The 17,290-nt window shown below is 42.4% G+C and overlaps 1 protein-coding gene across 1 annotated transcript in view; it reads left to right on the top strand.

The window, feature by feature from the left end:
* The first annotated feature begins 15,492 nt into the window (after window positions 1-15,492).
* glceb (glucuronic acid epimerase b) overlaps window positions 15,493-17,290 on the top strand; it is a 102,084-nt gene continuing 100,286 nt past the window's right edge. Inside the window, exon 1 of the mRNA XM_038996174.1 lies at window positions 15,493-15,670. The gene's annotated coding sequence lies outside the window, so the exon portion shown is untranslated. The remainder of the gene's footprint in view (window positions 15,671-17,290) is intronic.

Genomic DNA, 17,290 nt, shown 5'->3' with positions numbered 1-17,290 from the left:
TCTAAATGTTTTTCATTATATTCCTGGACTATCGGACCACCATCTTATTACGTTTGCAATCGCAACAAATAATCCTGGTAAATTCTCAGACAACCCAAAGATTCCTAGATGCCCTTCCAAACTCCCTCAACCTACCCAAGGACATCGGTTAACCACCTACTGAAGATCTAAATTTAACCTTGCGTAATACCCTCAATGCAGTTGCACCCCTAAAAACAAACATTTGTCACAAGAAATTTGCTCCCTGGTATACAAAACAATACCCGAGCCCTGGAGCCAAGCCATAGCATTGAAAATGAAATAAAAATACCAACGCTCATATTTTCTTGCCACCCAACCAATTTTTTTTATAGATTGATCTGCCCTTGCAGCACTGAGATTTCAGATTATGTAAAAAAATGTTTTTATCTGATAAGTGTAATCAGAAGCGATTCTACTGTTGTCACTGAGGCATTCGACTGTTGTTACTTAGTGATTATACTGTCGTTACTGAGAGATTATACTGTCGTTACTAAGTGATTATACTGTTGTTACTGAGGCATTATACTGTTGTTACTGAGCGAGTATACTGATGTTACTCAGGGATTATACTGTTCTTACTGAGTGATTATACTGTTACTACTGAGTGAATATACTGTTCTTACTGAGTGAATATACTGTTGTTAATGAGAGATTATACTGTTGTTACTGAGGGATTATACTGTTACTACTGAGTGAATATACTGTTCTTACTGAGTGAATATACTGTTGTTAATGAGAGATTATACTGTTGTTACTGAGGGATTATACTGTTGTTACTGAGGGATTCTACTGTTACTCGGGGATTATACTGTTCTTACTGAGGGATTATACTGTTGTTACTCAGGGATTATACTGTTCTTACTGAGGGATTATACTGTTGTTACTCAGGGATTATACTGTTGTTACTCAGGGATTATACTGTTGTTACTCAGGGATTATACTGCTGTTACTGAGGGATTATACTGTTCTTACTGAGTAATTATACTGTTGTTATTCTAGGATTATACTGTTGTTACTGAGGGATTATACTGTTGTTACTGAGGGATTCTACTGTTGTTACTGAGTGATTCTACTGTTGTTTCTGAGTGATTATGCTGTTGTTACTGAGGGATTATACTGTTGTTACTGGGTGATTATACTGATACTCAAGGATTTGACTGTTGTTATTGAGGGATTATACTGTTGTAACTCAGGGATTTTTTATCTGATAAGTGTAATCAGAAGCGATTCTACTGTTTTCACTGAGGGATTCGACTGTTGTTACTTAGTGATTATACTGTCGTTACTGAGAGATTATACTGTCGTTACTAAGTGATTATACTGTTGTTACTGAGGGATTATACTGTTGTTACTCTAGGATTATACTGTTGTTACTGAGGGATTATACTGTTGTTACTGAGGGATTCTACTGTTGTTACTGAGGGATTATACTGTTGTTACTGAGGGATTCTACTGTTGTTTCTAATTGATTCTACTGTTGTTACTGAGGGATTATGCTGTTGTTACTGAGGGATTATACTGTTGTTACTGAGTGATTATACTGTTACTCAAGGATTTGACTGTTGTTATTGAGGGATTATACTGTTGTAACTCAGGGATTATACTATTGTTACTGAGTGATTCTACTGTTCTTACTGAGTGATTCTACTGTTGTTATTGAGTGATTCTACTGTTGTTACTGAGTGATTCTACTGTTGTTACTGCGGGATTATACTGTTGTTACTAATTGATTATAATGTTGTTACTGAGGGATTATACTGTTGTTACTAATTGATTATAATGTTGTTACTGAGGGATTATACTGTTGTTACTGAAGGATTATACTGTTGTTACTGAATGATTATACTGTTCTTACTGAGGGATTATATTGTCATTACTGAGTGATTATATTGTTACTCAGGTATTATGCTGTTGTTCCTGAGGGATTATACTGTTCTTACTGAGGTTTTATACTGTTGTTACTGAGGGATTATACTGTTTCTCAGGGATTATACTGTTGTTACTGAGATATTCTACAGTTGTTACTGAGTGATTATACTGTTACTGAGGGATTATACTGTTGTTACTGAGGGATTATACTGTTGTTACTTAGTGATTATACTGTCGTTACTGAGAGATTATACTGTCGTTACTAAGTGATTATACTGTTGTTACTGAGTGAATATACTGTTGTTACTGAGAGATTATACTGTCGTTACTAAGTGATTATACTGTTGTTACTGAGGGATTATACTGTTGTTACTGAGCGAGTATACTGATGTTACTCAGGGATTATACTGTTCTTACTGAGTGATTATACTGTTACTACTGAGTGAATATACTGTTCTTACTGAGTGAATATACTGTTGTTAATGAGAGATTATACTGTTGTTACTGAGGGATTATACTGTTGTTACTGAGGGATTCTACTGTTGTTTCTGAGTGATTATGCTGTTGTTACTGAGGGATTCTACTGTTGTTACTGAGTGATTATACTGATACTCAAGGATTTGACTGTTGTTATTGAGGGATTATACTGTTGTAACTCAGGGATTTTTTATCTGATAAGTGTAATCAGAAGCGATTCTACTGTTGTCACTGAGGGATTCGACTGTTGTTACTTAGTGATTATACTGTCGTTACTGAGAGATTATACTGTCGTTACTAAGTGATTATACTGTTGTTACTGAGGGATTATACTGTTGTTACTCTAGGATTATACTGTTGTTACTGAGGGATTATACTGTTGTTACTGAGGGATTATACTGTTGTTACTGAGCGAGTATACTGATGTTACTCAGGGATTATACTGTTGTTACTGAGCGAGTATACTGATGTTACTCAGGGATTATACTGTTACTCAAGGATTTGACTGTTGTTACTGAGGGATTATACTGTTGTAACTCAGGGATTATACTGTTGTTACTCAGGGATTATACTGTTCTTACTGAGTGATTCTACTGTTGTTATTGAGTGATTCTACTGTTGTTAATGAGTGATTCTACTGTTCTTACTGAGTGATTCTACTGTTGTTATTGAGTGATTCTACTGTTGTTACTGAGTGATTCTACTGTTGTTACTGAGTGATTCTACTGTTGTTACTGAGTGATTCTACTGTTGTTACTGAGTGATTCTACTGTTGTTACTGCGGGATTATACTGTTGTTACTAATTGATTATAATGTTGTTACTGAGGGATTCTACTGTTGTTTCTAATTGATTCTACTGTTGTTACTTAGTGATTATACTGTCGTTACTGAGAGATTATACTGTCGTTACTAAGTGATTATACTGTTGTTACTGAGGCATTATACTGTTGTTACTGAGAGATTATACTGTTGTTACTGAGAGATTATACTGTTGTTACTGAGTGATTATACTGTTGTTACTGAGGGATTATACTGTTGTTGCTCTAGGATTATACTGTTGTTACTCTAGGATTATACTGTTGTTGCTCTAGGATTATACTGTTGTTACTCTAGGATTATACTGTTGTTACTCTAGGATTATACTGTTGTTACTGAGGGATTATACTGTTGTTACTGAGGGATTCTACTGTTGTTACTGAGGGATTATACTGTTCTTACTGCGGGATTATACTGTTGTTACTGAGATATTATACTGTTGTTACTCTAGGATTATACTGTTGTTACTGAGGGATTCTACTGTTGTTACTGAGGGATTATACTGTTGTTATTGAGTGATTCTACTGTTGTTATTGAGGGATTATACTGTTGTTACTGAGGGATTATACTGTTGTTATTGAGGGATTATACTGTTGTTACTGAGGGATTATACTGTTGTTATTGAGGGATTATACTGTTGTTACTGAGATATTATACTGTTGTTACTCTAGGATTATACTGTTGTTACTGAGGGATTCTACTGTTGTTACTGAGGGATTATAATGTTGTTATTGAGTGATTCTACTGTTGTTACTGAGGGATTATACTGTTGTTACTGAGATATTATACTGTTGTTACTCTAGGATTATACTGTTGTTACTGAGGGATTCTACTGTTGTTACTGAGGGATTATACTGTTGTTACTCTAGGATTATACTGTTGTTACTCTAGGATTATACTGTTGTTACTGAGGGATTATACTGTTGTTACTCTAGGATTATACTGTTACTCTAGGATTATACTGTTGTTATTGAGTGATTCTACTGTTGTTACTGAGGGATTCTACTGTTGTTTCTGAGTGAATCTACTGTTGTTACTGAGTGGTTATACTGTTGTTACTTCGGGATTATACTGTTGTTATTAATTGATTCTACTGTTCTTACTGAGTGATTCTACTGTTCTTACTGAGTGATTCTACTGTTGTTATTGAGTGATTCTACTGTTGTTACTGAGTGATTCTACTGTTGTTACTGCGGGATTATACTGTTGTTACTAATTGATTATAATGTTGTTACTGAGGGATTATACTGTTGTTACTGAAGGATTATACTGTTCTTACTGAGGGATTATATTGTCATTACTGAGTGATTATATTGTTACTCAGGTATTATGCTGTTGTTCCTGAGGGATTATACTGTTCTTACTGAGGTTTTATACTGTTGTTACTGAGGGATTATACTGTTTCTCAGGGATTATACTGTTGTTACTGAGATATTCTACAGTTGTTACTGAGTGATTATACTGTTACTGAGGGATTATACTGTTGTTACTGAGGGATTATACTGTTGTTACTGAGGGATTATACTGTTGTTACTAATTGATTATAATGCTGTTACTGAGGGATTATACTGTTGTTACTGAGTGATTATACTGCTACTCAGGGATTGTACTGTTCTTACTGAGGGATTATACTGTTGTTACTGAGGGATTATACTGTTGTTACTGAGGGGTTATACTGTTACTCAGGGATTATACTGTTGTTACTGAGTGATTCTACTGTTGTTACTTAGTGATTTATACTGTTGTTACTGAGTGATTATACTGTTACTGAGGGATTATACTGTTGTTAATGAGGGATTATACTGTTACTCAGGGATTATACTGTTCTTACTGAGGGATTATACTGTTGTTAGTTAGGGATTATACTATTGTTACTGAGAGATTATACTGTTGTTACTGAGGGATTATACTGTTGTTGCTGAGGGATTATGCTGTTGTTACTGAGGGATTGCAGCCACATTCTTTTACTAGTAGTGGTAATTGCTCATTTAAATTAGTGTGCGATCTGAAAGGTGACCTTGATATTGTTATGGGAACTGGGAAACTCCTGAGAATAGAGAGCTGGTCCGACATGAATACATGTCTTTGGATAAAGACATGGCATATATCATATTATTTTATATTATTGTAATATTATATATATTGTACAAGACATATCCTGTATCTAACTATTTTGAGGAACTCAGTGTGCGCTTCTTAACAGTCAAGCAACAATTTTTTTCCCTCAGCTGGTAAGTACTCTCAGAAAGTGAATACAAAGGTGTGAGTCAACCACATCCCAAAGCACAGGTACGTGTCTCATTAAATGAACATGCCTCAGTTACTCCACTCCATTTTTCTCTCCTCTTAACAACAAGAGAGCTCTTAAGCACTTGTTGGCTGGTTCATTTACCAGTCCCACAATTACAAGTAAAAGGAAAGCCCTAGCTCAGTTTAAGTAACTGAAATATAGTGTTAGCAGTAAGCCCATCCACACACAGAAAAGGAAAGCCCCTGCTCGGTTTAAATAAAGTTCCACAGTTGAAAAAAAGATGGCGGGGAAGTTGTCAGGTTGAATTAGAAGCCACATAAAAGTTTATATTTAAGCAGTAAGGCACGAGGGGTGTGGTATATGGCCAATATACCATGGTGAAGGGCTGTTCTTAGGCAAGACGCAACGCGGTGCCTGGATACAGCTCTTAGCCGTGGTATATTGGCCACATACCACAAACCCCAGAGGTGCCTTATTGCTATTATAACAGGTTACCAACTTAATTATAGCAGTAAAAATAAATGTTTTGTCATACCCGTGGTATACGGTCTGATATACCATGGCTGTCAGCCAATCAGCATTCAGGGCTCGAACCACCCAGTTTATACAAGCCTACATGTCTCCATTCAAAGTGATGGCCTTCCCTCGCTCCCCTTTTGCAGTGCTGTCAGTTTTTAACACCAAGGTTAATATCAGAGAGAGGGAGAGCAGCGTATGAAAGTGGCGCGTCTCATCCCCTTTTCCCAAAAGTGAAAATGAGAAACTGCAGCTGAATATAAATGGCGGAAGATCAAATGAACTGTGGTGTTGAGCGCCTTATCTCACCCAGTCAGTCACCGTCCTATTCAGGCCCCAGCAACAAAGACCTAGCTTCCCTCATGGTTGTGACATACACACACACACACACACACACACACACACACACACACACACACACACACACACACACACACACACACACACACACACACACACACACACACACACACACACACACACACACACACACACAGCTATAGGGAGGTGATAACACCAGCCCCGCCCCAGAGAGAGTTGGTGTTGGACAATTATGCTTTCAATGACCAACACTGGTGTGGGGAGGCAAATGTTTTCATAATGAGACAGCTTTTACAAATTAGCTCAGTATATTTGTGTAAGCACGGCTGGGTTCAGACAACATGTCCAAGAACCATGTGGCTGGGTTGGAAGTGAGGGCAATATATTTTATTATTGAATCATGTACAAGCTTGTAAATCATATGTTCTCAGTGTAAAGGGCTTGACTGCCATGGATTTAGTTCACTGTGTGGATCAATCCAGGTTATCCATTCTCACTGTGTCAACAGAACTTAACCTCTTGACTATAGGATTCTCAAGATGATCAAATCAGATGACACTTTATGCACCGAATACAACTAGTGTAGACCTCACCGTGAAGTGCTTACTTACAAGCCCTTAACCAACAGTGCAGTTCAGAAAGAGTTAAGAAAATATTTAACAAGTCAAAAATAATAAAAAGTAACACAATAAAATAACAATAATGAGGCTATATACAGGGGGTGCAGGTACCGAGTCAATGTGTGGGGGTCCAGGTTAGTCGAGGTAATTTGTACATGTAGGTAGGAGTGAAGTGACAATGCATAGATAATAAACACCACCTATTATATAGGTCCTGGATGGCAGGAAGCTTGGCCCCAGTGATGTACTGAGCTGTACGCACAAACCTCTGAAGTGCCTTACGGTCAGATACCGAGCAGTTGCCATACCAGGCGGTGATGCAACCGGTCAGGATGCTCTCGATGGCGCAGCTGTATAACTCTTTGAGGATCTGGGGACCCATGCCAAATCTTTTCAGTCTCCTGAGGGGGAAAAGGTTTTGTTGTGCCCTCTTCATGACTGTCTTGGTATGTTTGGACCATGATAGTTTGTTGGTGATGTGGACACAGAGGAACTTGAAACTCTCGACCCGCTCCACTACAGCCCTGTTGATGTTAATGGGGGCCTGTTCAGCCCGCCTTTTCCTGTAGTCCATGATCAGCTCCTTTGTCTTGCTCACATTGAGGGAGAGGTTGTTGTTCTGGCACCACACTGCCAGTTCTCTGACCTCCTCCTTATAGGCTGTCTCATCGTTGTTGGTGATCAGGCCTACCACTGTTGTGTCGTCAGCAAACTTATTGATGGTGTTGGAGTTGTGTTTGGCCACGCAGTCGTGGGTGAACAGGGAGTACAGGAGGGGACTAAGTGCACACCCCTGAGGGGCCCCTGTGTTGAGGATCAGCGTGGCAGACGTGTTGTTGCCTACCCTTACTACCTGGGGGCGGCCTGTCAAGAAGTCCAGGATCCAGTTGCAGAGGGAGGTGTTTAGTCCCAGGATCCTTAGCTTAATGATGAGCTTCGTGGGCACTATGGTGTTGAACGTTAAGCTGTAGTTAATGAACAGTATTCTCACATAGGTGTTCCTTTTATCCAGGTGGGAAAGGGCAGTGTGGAGTGTGATTGAGATTGCGCCATCTGTGGATCTGTTGGGGTGGTATGCGAATTGGAGTGGGTCTAGTGTATCTGGGAGGATGCTGTTGATGTGAGCCATGACCAGCCTTTCAAGGCACTTCATGGCTACCAACAAGAGTGCTCCGGGGCGGTAATCATTTAGGCAGGTTACCTTCACTTCCTTGATCAACCTAATAATAACATATTTTTGCCTAAACCTGTAGTATGAGCATATGCATGTAACCTCTTCAGTCCACATCTAGTATCTTAATTTTTTAAATAAGATGCTAATTCCTAATTTTGGCAGTGAAGTTATAAGTACTGTAAAGCTGGATGCATATATAAAGCTCCTATCAGTGTTGTGAATGCTGCTTTTTGACACTACTATGGAATAATATCCACCATGTGTTTGAGCATATTTTTCATTCGAGGTAGCTACCTGGGTAGTGCCAGACATCAGCCTCTGCGCATAGGGACAGGGATAAAAACACTAAGCTTATTAATTTCAATAACGTTCTGCATGTTCCTGGATGAGGGAATCGAGAACGTGGCTGCCAGGAAATGTGATTAGGTGCCCGAAATGTCCTCTGTGGTTTTAACAACCTTTCACTCACATCCTCTCCCAAAACAAGATAGACCTACTTAATCCCTTCTGCCCTCCTCTTGTGTCGTTTTTCTCCCCTGTATTAGTGCAAAGTTACATACTCATTATTATACAGCTGGGTGCGTTCAGTTTGACAGAACTGTGTGCAATGTTGAATTCAAAGGAAACTGTACCGAACACACAGTTGAAGAACGGTGTGTTGAACGACCAGTTGAAGAACGGTGTGCTGAACACCCAGTTGAAGAACGGTGTGCTGAACGACCAGTTGAAGAACGGTGTGCTGAACGACCAGTTGAAGAACGGTGTGTTGAACGACCAGTTGAAGAACGGCGTGCTGAACGACCAGTTGAAGAACGGTGCGCTGAACGCCCAGTTGAAGAACGGTGCGCTGAACGACCAGTTGAAGAACGGTGTGCTGAACGACCAGTTGAAGAACGGTGTGCTGAACGACCAGTTGAAGAACGGCGTGCTGAACGCCCAGTTGAAGAACGGTGTGCTGAACGACCAGTTGAAGAACGGTGCGCTGAACGACCAGTTGAAGAACGGTGTGCTGAACGACCAGTTGAAGAACGGTGTGCTGAACACACAGTTGAAGAACGGTGCGCTGAACGACCAGTTGAAGAACGGTGTGCTGAACGACCAGTTGAAGAACGGTGTGTTGAACACACAGTTGAAGAACGGTGTGCTGAACGACCAGTTGAAGAACGGTGTGCTGAACGCCCAGTTGAAGAACGGTGTGCTGAACGACCAGTTGAAGAACGGTGTGCTGAACGACCAGTTGAAGAACGGTGTGCTGAACGACCAGTTGAAGAATGTTGTGGTTATGGTGACCCAGAGAACGACTGTGTATGTGCTGCACAGGTTTAGTGTTTTAAAATGGTCACAACCATATTGCACATTGTTTTGGGGAAATGTGTCATTCATTACAAACCATCAAGTAATTAGCAAATGTTGAACCGAACTGAACGCACCCCTGGCATCTTAGGTCCAGATTTCCATCATCCCAATTTGAGCTTTTTTGTCAACAAGCTTCCAGGGAGCATTCAAACACACCTCCAAAATGTTGCACATGTACACATGGGAATTTACACACACACATCCCGAGAGACTGTTTACTTCTGAGAGACTGTTTACTTCTGAGAAACTGTCTTCTTCTGAGAGACTGTCTCCTCCTCTATGTTGGAAATGGACAGGTGGGATAACGCGCGCACACACACACACACACACACACACACACACACACACACACACACACACACACACACACACACACACACACACACACACACACACACACACACACACACACACACAGGCAAAATTAAATTTCACACACAAACACACACACACACATACACATACACACACACACACTCACATATACACACACAGACAAAATGACACACACACACACACTGAAAATAACATTGATCCAGACAACAAATACACAACACTACTATCTTTGACGCCCACTTGATTATTCGGCTGACCATTAAAAAGCCACTCTTGTAAATGGTGCATCCTATTGGCATGTTATTCCTATAACACTCACAGCACCCTGTAGCCTGCAGCCTGTTTCCTTTCCTCACTTAGCAGAGTCACCAGGACACCGACCCCAGTGACACATCCAAACAGCATGACCAGCCATACACATGGCCAAAGCTCATTACCCAGCATGCAAGTGAAGCTCTTCATCGCAGGTCAGGAACCCTTTCACCGGGGGGGCTGAAAAGACTCCAGCTCACAGGAACATAGTGAATAATGTATGGAGGTGAGTAGGGGAGCATGATCAAAGGATACTGTATAAGCTGATGAATATGAGAAAGAGCTTGACAAAGGCCTCCAAAGGGTTGTTGTTTTGTGAATAAAATTAATCATTTTGGAATCACAAACGGCTGTGTGTTTTTAAGGGTGGTGGGTGTACGATGCAGCCTAACCCTGTCTATGATCTAAGATAATTGTGTAGTTTAGAGTAATTATCTAGCCAGTTATCGAGGTTACCTAGCCAGTTATCGAGGCTACCTAGCCAGCAACACTTTCAAACAAAGTCAACAACGCAGCCACTGCTAGCTAGCCTACTTCACCAGTCAGCAGTACTGCATCATTTTAATCATTTTAGTCAATAAGATTTTTGCTACGTAAGCTTAACTTTCTGAACATTCGAGACGTGTAGTCCACTTGTCATTCCAATCTCCTTTGCATTAGCGTAGCCTCTTCTGTAGCCTGTCAACTATGTGTCTGTCTATCCCTGTTCTCTCCTCTCTGCACAGACCATACAAACGCTTCACACCGCGTGGCCGCTGCCACCCTAACCTGGTGGTCCCAGCGCGCACGACCCACGTGGAGTTCCAGGTCTCCGGCAGCCTCTGGAACTGCCGATCTGCGGCCAACAAGGCAGAGTTCATCCCAGCCTATGCTTCCCTCCAGTCCCTCGACTTCTTGGCACTGACGGAAACATGGATTACCACAGATAACACTGCTACTCCTACTGCTCTCTCCTCGTCTGCCCACGTGTTCTCGCACACCCCGAGAGCTTCTGGTCAGCGGGGTGGTGGCACTGGGATCCTCATCTCTCCCAAGTGGACATTCTCTCTTTCTCCCCTGACCCATCTGTCTATCGCCTCCTTTGAATTCCATGCTGTCACAGTTACCAGCCCTTTCAAGCTTAACATCCTTATCATTTATCGCCCTCCAGGTTCCCTTGGAGAGTTCATCAATGAGCTTGACGCCTTGATAAGTTCCTTCCCTGAGGATGGCTCACCTCTCACAGTTCTGGGTGACTTTAACCTCCCCACGTCTACCTTTGACTCATTCCTCTCTGCCTCCCTCTTTCCACTCCTCTCCTCTTTTGACCTCACCCTCTCACCTTCCCCCCCTACTCACAAGGCAGGCAATACGCTTGACCTCATCTTTACTAGATGCTGTTCTTCCACTAATCTCATTGCAACTCCCCTCCAAGTCTCCGACCACTACCTTGTATCCTTTTCCCTCTCGCTCTCATCCAACACTTCCCACTCTGCCCCTACTCGGATGGTATCGCGCCGTCCAAACCTTCGCTCTCTCTCCCCCGCTACTCTCTCCTCTTCCATCCTATCATCTCTTCCCTCTGCTCAAACCTTCTCCAACCTATCTCCTGATTCTGCCTCCTCAACCCTCCTCTCCTCCCTTTCTGCATCCTTTGACTCTCTATGTCCTCTATCCTCCAGGCCGGCTCGGTCCTCCCCTCCTGCTCCGTGGCTCGACGACTCATTGCGAGCTCACAGAACAGGGCTCCGGGCAGCCGAGCGGAAATGGAGGAGAACTTGCCTCCCTGCGGACCTGGCATCCTTTCACTCCCTCCTCTCTACATTTTCCTCTTCTGTCTCTGCTGCTAAAGCCACTTTCTACCACTCTAAATTCCAAGCATCTGCCTCTAACCCTAGGAAGCTCTTTGCCACCTTCTCCTCCCTCCTGAATCCTCCTCCCCCTCCCCCCCCTCCTCCCTCTCTGCGGATGACTTCGTCAACCATTTTGAAAAGAAGGTTGACGACATCCGATCCTCGTTTGCTAAGTCAAACGACACCGCTGGTTCTGCTCACACTGCCCTACCCTGTGCTTTGACCTCTTTCTCCCCTCTCTCCCCAGATGAAATCTCGCGTCTTGTGACGGCCGGCCGCCCAACAACCTGCCCGCTTGACCCTATCCCCTCCTCTCTTCTCCAGACCATTTCCGGAGACCTTCTCCCCTACCTCACCTCGCTCATCAACTCATCCTTGACCGCTGGCTACGTCCCTTCCGTCTTCAAGAGAGCGAGAGTTGCACCCCTTCTGAAAAAACCTACACTCGATCCCTCCGATGTCAACAACTACAGACCAGTATCCCTTCTTTCTTTTCTCTCCAAAACTCTTGAACGTGCCGTCCTTGGCCAGCTCTCCTGCTATCTCTCTCAGAATGACCTTCTTGATCCAAATCAGTCAGGTTTCAAGACTAGTCATTCAACTGAGACTGCTCTTCTCTGTGTCACGGAGGCGCTCCGCACTGCTAAAGCTAACTCTCTCTCCTCTGCTCTCATCCTTCTAGACCTATCGGCTGCCTTTGATACTGTGTACCATCAGATCCTCCTCTCCACCCTCTCCGAGTTGGGCATCTCCGGCGCGGCCCACGCTTGGATTGCGTCCTACCTGACAGGTCGCTCCTACCAGGTGGCGTGGCGAGAATCTGTCTCCTCACCACGTGCTCTCACCACTGGTGTCCCCCAGGGCTCTGTTCTAGGCCCTCTCCTATTCTCGCTATACACCAAGTCACTTGGCTCTGTCATAACCTCACATGGTCTCTCCTATCATTGCTATGCAGACGACACACAATTAATCTTCTCCTTTCCCCCTTCTGATAACCAGGTGGCGAATCGCATCTCTGCATGTCTGGCAGACATATCAGTGTGGATGACGGATCACCACCTCAAGCTGAACCTCGGCAAGACGGAGCTGCTCTTCCTCCCGGGGAAGGACTGCCCGTTCCATGATCTCGCCATCACGGTTGACAACTCCATTGTGTCCTCCTCCCAGAGCGCTAAGAACCTTGGCGTGATCCTGGACAACACCCTGTCGTTCTCAACTAACATCAAGGCGGTGGCCCGTTCCTGTAGGTTCATGCTCTACAACATCCGCAGAGTACGACCCTGCCTCACACAGGAAGCGGCGCAGGTCCTAATCCAGGCACTTGTCATCTCCCGTCTGGATTACTGCAACTCGTTGTTGGCTGGGCTCCCTGCCTGTGCCATTAAACCCCTACAACTCATCCAGAACGCCGCAGCCCGTCTGGTGTTCAACCTTCCCAAGTTCTCTCACGTCACCCCGCTCCTCCGCTCTCTCCACTGGCTTCCAGTTGAAGCTCGCATCCGCTACAAGACCATGGTGCTTGCCTACGGAGCTGTGAGGGGAACGGCACCTCCGTACCTTCAGGCTCTGATCAGGCCCTACACCCAAACAAGGGCACTGCGTTCATCCACCTCTGGCCTGCTCGCCTCCCTACCTCTGAGGAAGTACAGTTCCCGCTCAGCCCAGTCAAAACTGTTCGCTGCTCTGGCACCCCAATGGTGGAACAAACTCCCTCACGACGCCAGGACAGCGGAGTCAATCACCACCTTCCGGAGACACCTGAAACCCCACCTCTTTAAGGAATACCTAGGATAGGATAAAGTAATCCTTCTAACCCCCCCCCCCCCCCCCCCCCTTAAAAGATTTAGATGCACTATTGTACAGTGGCTGTTCCACTGGATATCATAAGGTGAATGCACCAATTTGTAAGTCGCTCTGGATAAGAGCGTCTGCTAAATGACTTAAATGTAAATGTAAATGATGTTTACTGTTTATAAACATTTTCCACATGATTACAATTCTATTGATCGATCTATTAGGCATAGCACGTAATGATACGTTAACAAAGCATTTGTAACCTGCATTTGCCATGACTGAGCACCACCACAGATCCAGAAATATTGTTGTTTATAATGCAAGAAGTCATGCTCTTATGAGAACCTGCTTCATTAGCTTAATTATAGCCTGTAGTCTACACACACAGAGACACACACAAAGTCCCCTAATCTGCAGTAAACAAAAATACATTTGTTATTGATTTGCTTAATGCATTTTACATTGTGAATGTTTCATCTGGAGTAAATATGTCTGAAAATAGCACAATTACCTCGCTGTTTCTCAGGTTAATGAGTAGAGCTCCCAGCCCGGTTGTACACAAACAGAGTAGAAGGACACACTTAAACATTGGTCTAGTGAACTTTAAAAAAAATGGGATTCTGGTACTGCTGTCATGAAATCAAATGTGTTGTACGTTTTCAGCCAGGTCACAGTCTATGTTGAACAGGGATGACTCGAGACTTTTTTTCTTCTCAAATTAAAACAGTACAAAAAAGAGCAACATGAGAACTCATATCACACAACACGAGAACTCATATCACAACATGAGAACTCATATCACACAACATGAGAACTCATATCACAACATCAGAACTCATATCACACAACATGAGAACTCATATCACAACATCAGAACTCATATCACACAACATGAGAACTCATATCACAACATCAGAACTCATATCACACAACATGAGAACTCATATCACAACATCAGAACTCATATCACACAACATGACAACTCATATCACAACATCAGAACTCATATCACACAACATGAGAACTCATATCACACAACATGAGAACTCATATCACACAACATGAGAACTCATATCACACAACATGAGAACTCATATCACAGCATCAGAACTCATATCACACAACATCAGAACTCATATCACACAACATGAGAACTCATATCACACAACATGACAACTCATATCACACAACATGAGAACTCATATCACACAACATGAGAACTCATATCACAGCATCAGAACTCATCACACAACATGAGAACTCATATTACAATGCCACTTGAGAGGGTTCAACATAAGTTTAGTCTAATTCTGCAGAAATTCAATGTTAGTGACTGAATACAACAGACTAGATCTTGGTCTCTGGATAGCAGGTAGCCATCCCACCTCTGCTCATTTTCATACAGAGTTGTAGCATCCATCCACATTCCACAATATACCTTGTAGCTTATAGCTGTAGTCATAATGAATCAAAACCTCCTTACCAGATCATTTTAAACTGAGGGCCATATATGATCACAATTTATGTTTTCACAACTGTTTTTGCTTTGAAGCATATTGAATGAAACATACTTGTATCCCATTTAGTTAAAATAACAGACAGATAATGTAAAATACTGTATATGTGCATAACCGCGACCCTTAACGTCAGATATCTGAATCTGCCAATGAAGAAAAAACGACAATCTTCGATTTCATTGGCCATTGCCTTTCTCACCGGAGCCTCTCACTGGTTCGTCAAATCTCCACCCTCTCGTAGTGTCTCGCGGTGTCAGAGTGCTAGCAGTGAGAAGCAGATGCGCGATTGTGTCCACATTAAATGTTGCGCGAAGGTAAGGTATACTGCCTCTTGTGAAAAGGAACATTCAGAGAGAAGCCAGCAATCTACCTAACCTGCACTGAAGTCGTTGATTTCAGCATCCCTGGATATTCAGCACTATATCTGAACAGGACATTTATTGAGCTTTTGTCGGAGGTAAGTCACACGTCTTTCAGCATTCTCTGATGTTTATTATTGCCCATGTAATGCTAACGTCTGTTTGCAATAATTTTCCATTCTCCACATACACAGTCAGCTGCTAGTTAGGACAACCGTCATATGTTGTTCAGACAGTATAGCGACGGAAATGGCTCTATTTGCCGTACTAGCTTGTTTGCTAGCTAAGTAGCTAGCTAGTTAGCTATCATTGTATTTGATAGGATGTATTGAAGTTACATGTACAAGTTAGCTAGCGAGCTAGCTGGCAGGCTAACGTTACAGTAGTGGACCAGCCAGCAATGTTTTAAGACATCAGCTGGCAGCTACGTTGGCTTCTTCTGGTAGACACACTCGTACAGCCACAGCGGGTAACGTTAGCTAGCTAGCTATATGTTTTGCAAGTTGCACAAAAACACTAACTAGGTATGTTGTTCAGTGTAAAGGGATAAAGAAAAGAAGGAAAGCCACATTTGGGTACCTTAGCAGTGTTCATGCTCTCTTGACATTCTAGCAAGCTCCTGCTACGTGGCCAGTAGTCTAGTGTGGTGCCGGAATAACGACATGTAATCCTGAATAACCACATGTAAATCCAAGCGAACCGAGCTCAGACCACCTCTCAAGATGGTTTCGGTTCGCTTGACTTTTTTGGGGTAATGTGAACAAAAATCTCCCCAGGATTACATGTCGTTATTCCGGCACCACACACTAGACTACTGCAACATCGTTTTCCCTGACATAACTCCTCACATTAGTGCCACAAAAGAGAGATGATGTGCAGGTTTGTGGATTTTTTGTTGTTGCTGTTTTGGATATTGATTAGCTATTGTCAAGAACGCACAGAAATGCCAAAAAATGTATGGAGTTTAGTTCAGAATTTGAATGTGAACAAAAGAGTAATGTGAACAAAAGAGCTTTGAGGGGTCTGAGTTCCTTTGGAATTTTCACACTGTACAATTTTTTTTGCAAACGGCATTGAGTTCACCAAAATTGTCTGAAAGGGACCAAGTGTGAAAACAACCTGAAACAGGGGTGTCAAACTCATTTTGCCCAGAGGGCTGTATGTTTGGCACCCCTGATCTTTAAAAAATACACTACTTTAAAAAAAGAACTGTCACACACCCCAGTCAATTCTATTCTATCCAGCCTCTTCACCAATTAAAGGAGGTTCATCCAGCTTCACTTTGTCCTGTCAAACTGTTTATGCAGTCTTGGATACAGTGGCTTTTTGGGGCTTTTGTGTGCACTGGCTGAGCCCACTTGGCTGTTGTGTGACTGCATCTCTCTGGTCTGAGAAGCAGTCTTTGCTCTGTGCGCTCTAGCTAGCCTAATGCCTTCACAAAGTTAACACAATTTGACTTTTTCCACTTTTTTGTTGTTACAGCCTGAATTTTAAATGGATTAAATTGAGATTGTGTGTCACTGGCCAACACACAATTATTTTTATATTTATATATATATATAATATATATACACACAAATAATTCCACTTTGACATTATGGGGTATTGTGTGTTGGCCAGTGACACACAATCTCAATTTAATCCATTTAAAATTATATATATATACACACACACACACACACACACACAAAATAAAAAGCTGAAATGTCTTGAGTCAA

This window comes from Salvelinus namaycush, chromosome 1 (assembly GCF_016432855.1).
Source record: "Salvelinus namaycush isolate Seneca chromosome 1, SaNama_1.0, whole genome shotgun sequence".
Lineage (NCBI taxonomy): Eukaryota > Metazoa > Chordata > Actinopteri > Salmoniformes > Salmonidae > Salvelinus > Salvelinus namaycush.
The sequence above is the reverse complement of the archived record's forward strand: the minus strand, read 5'-3'. Positions and strand labels throughout refer to the sequence as shown.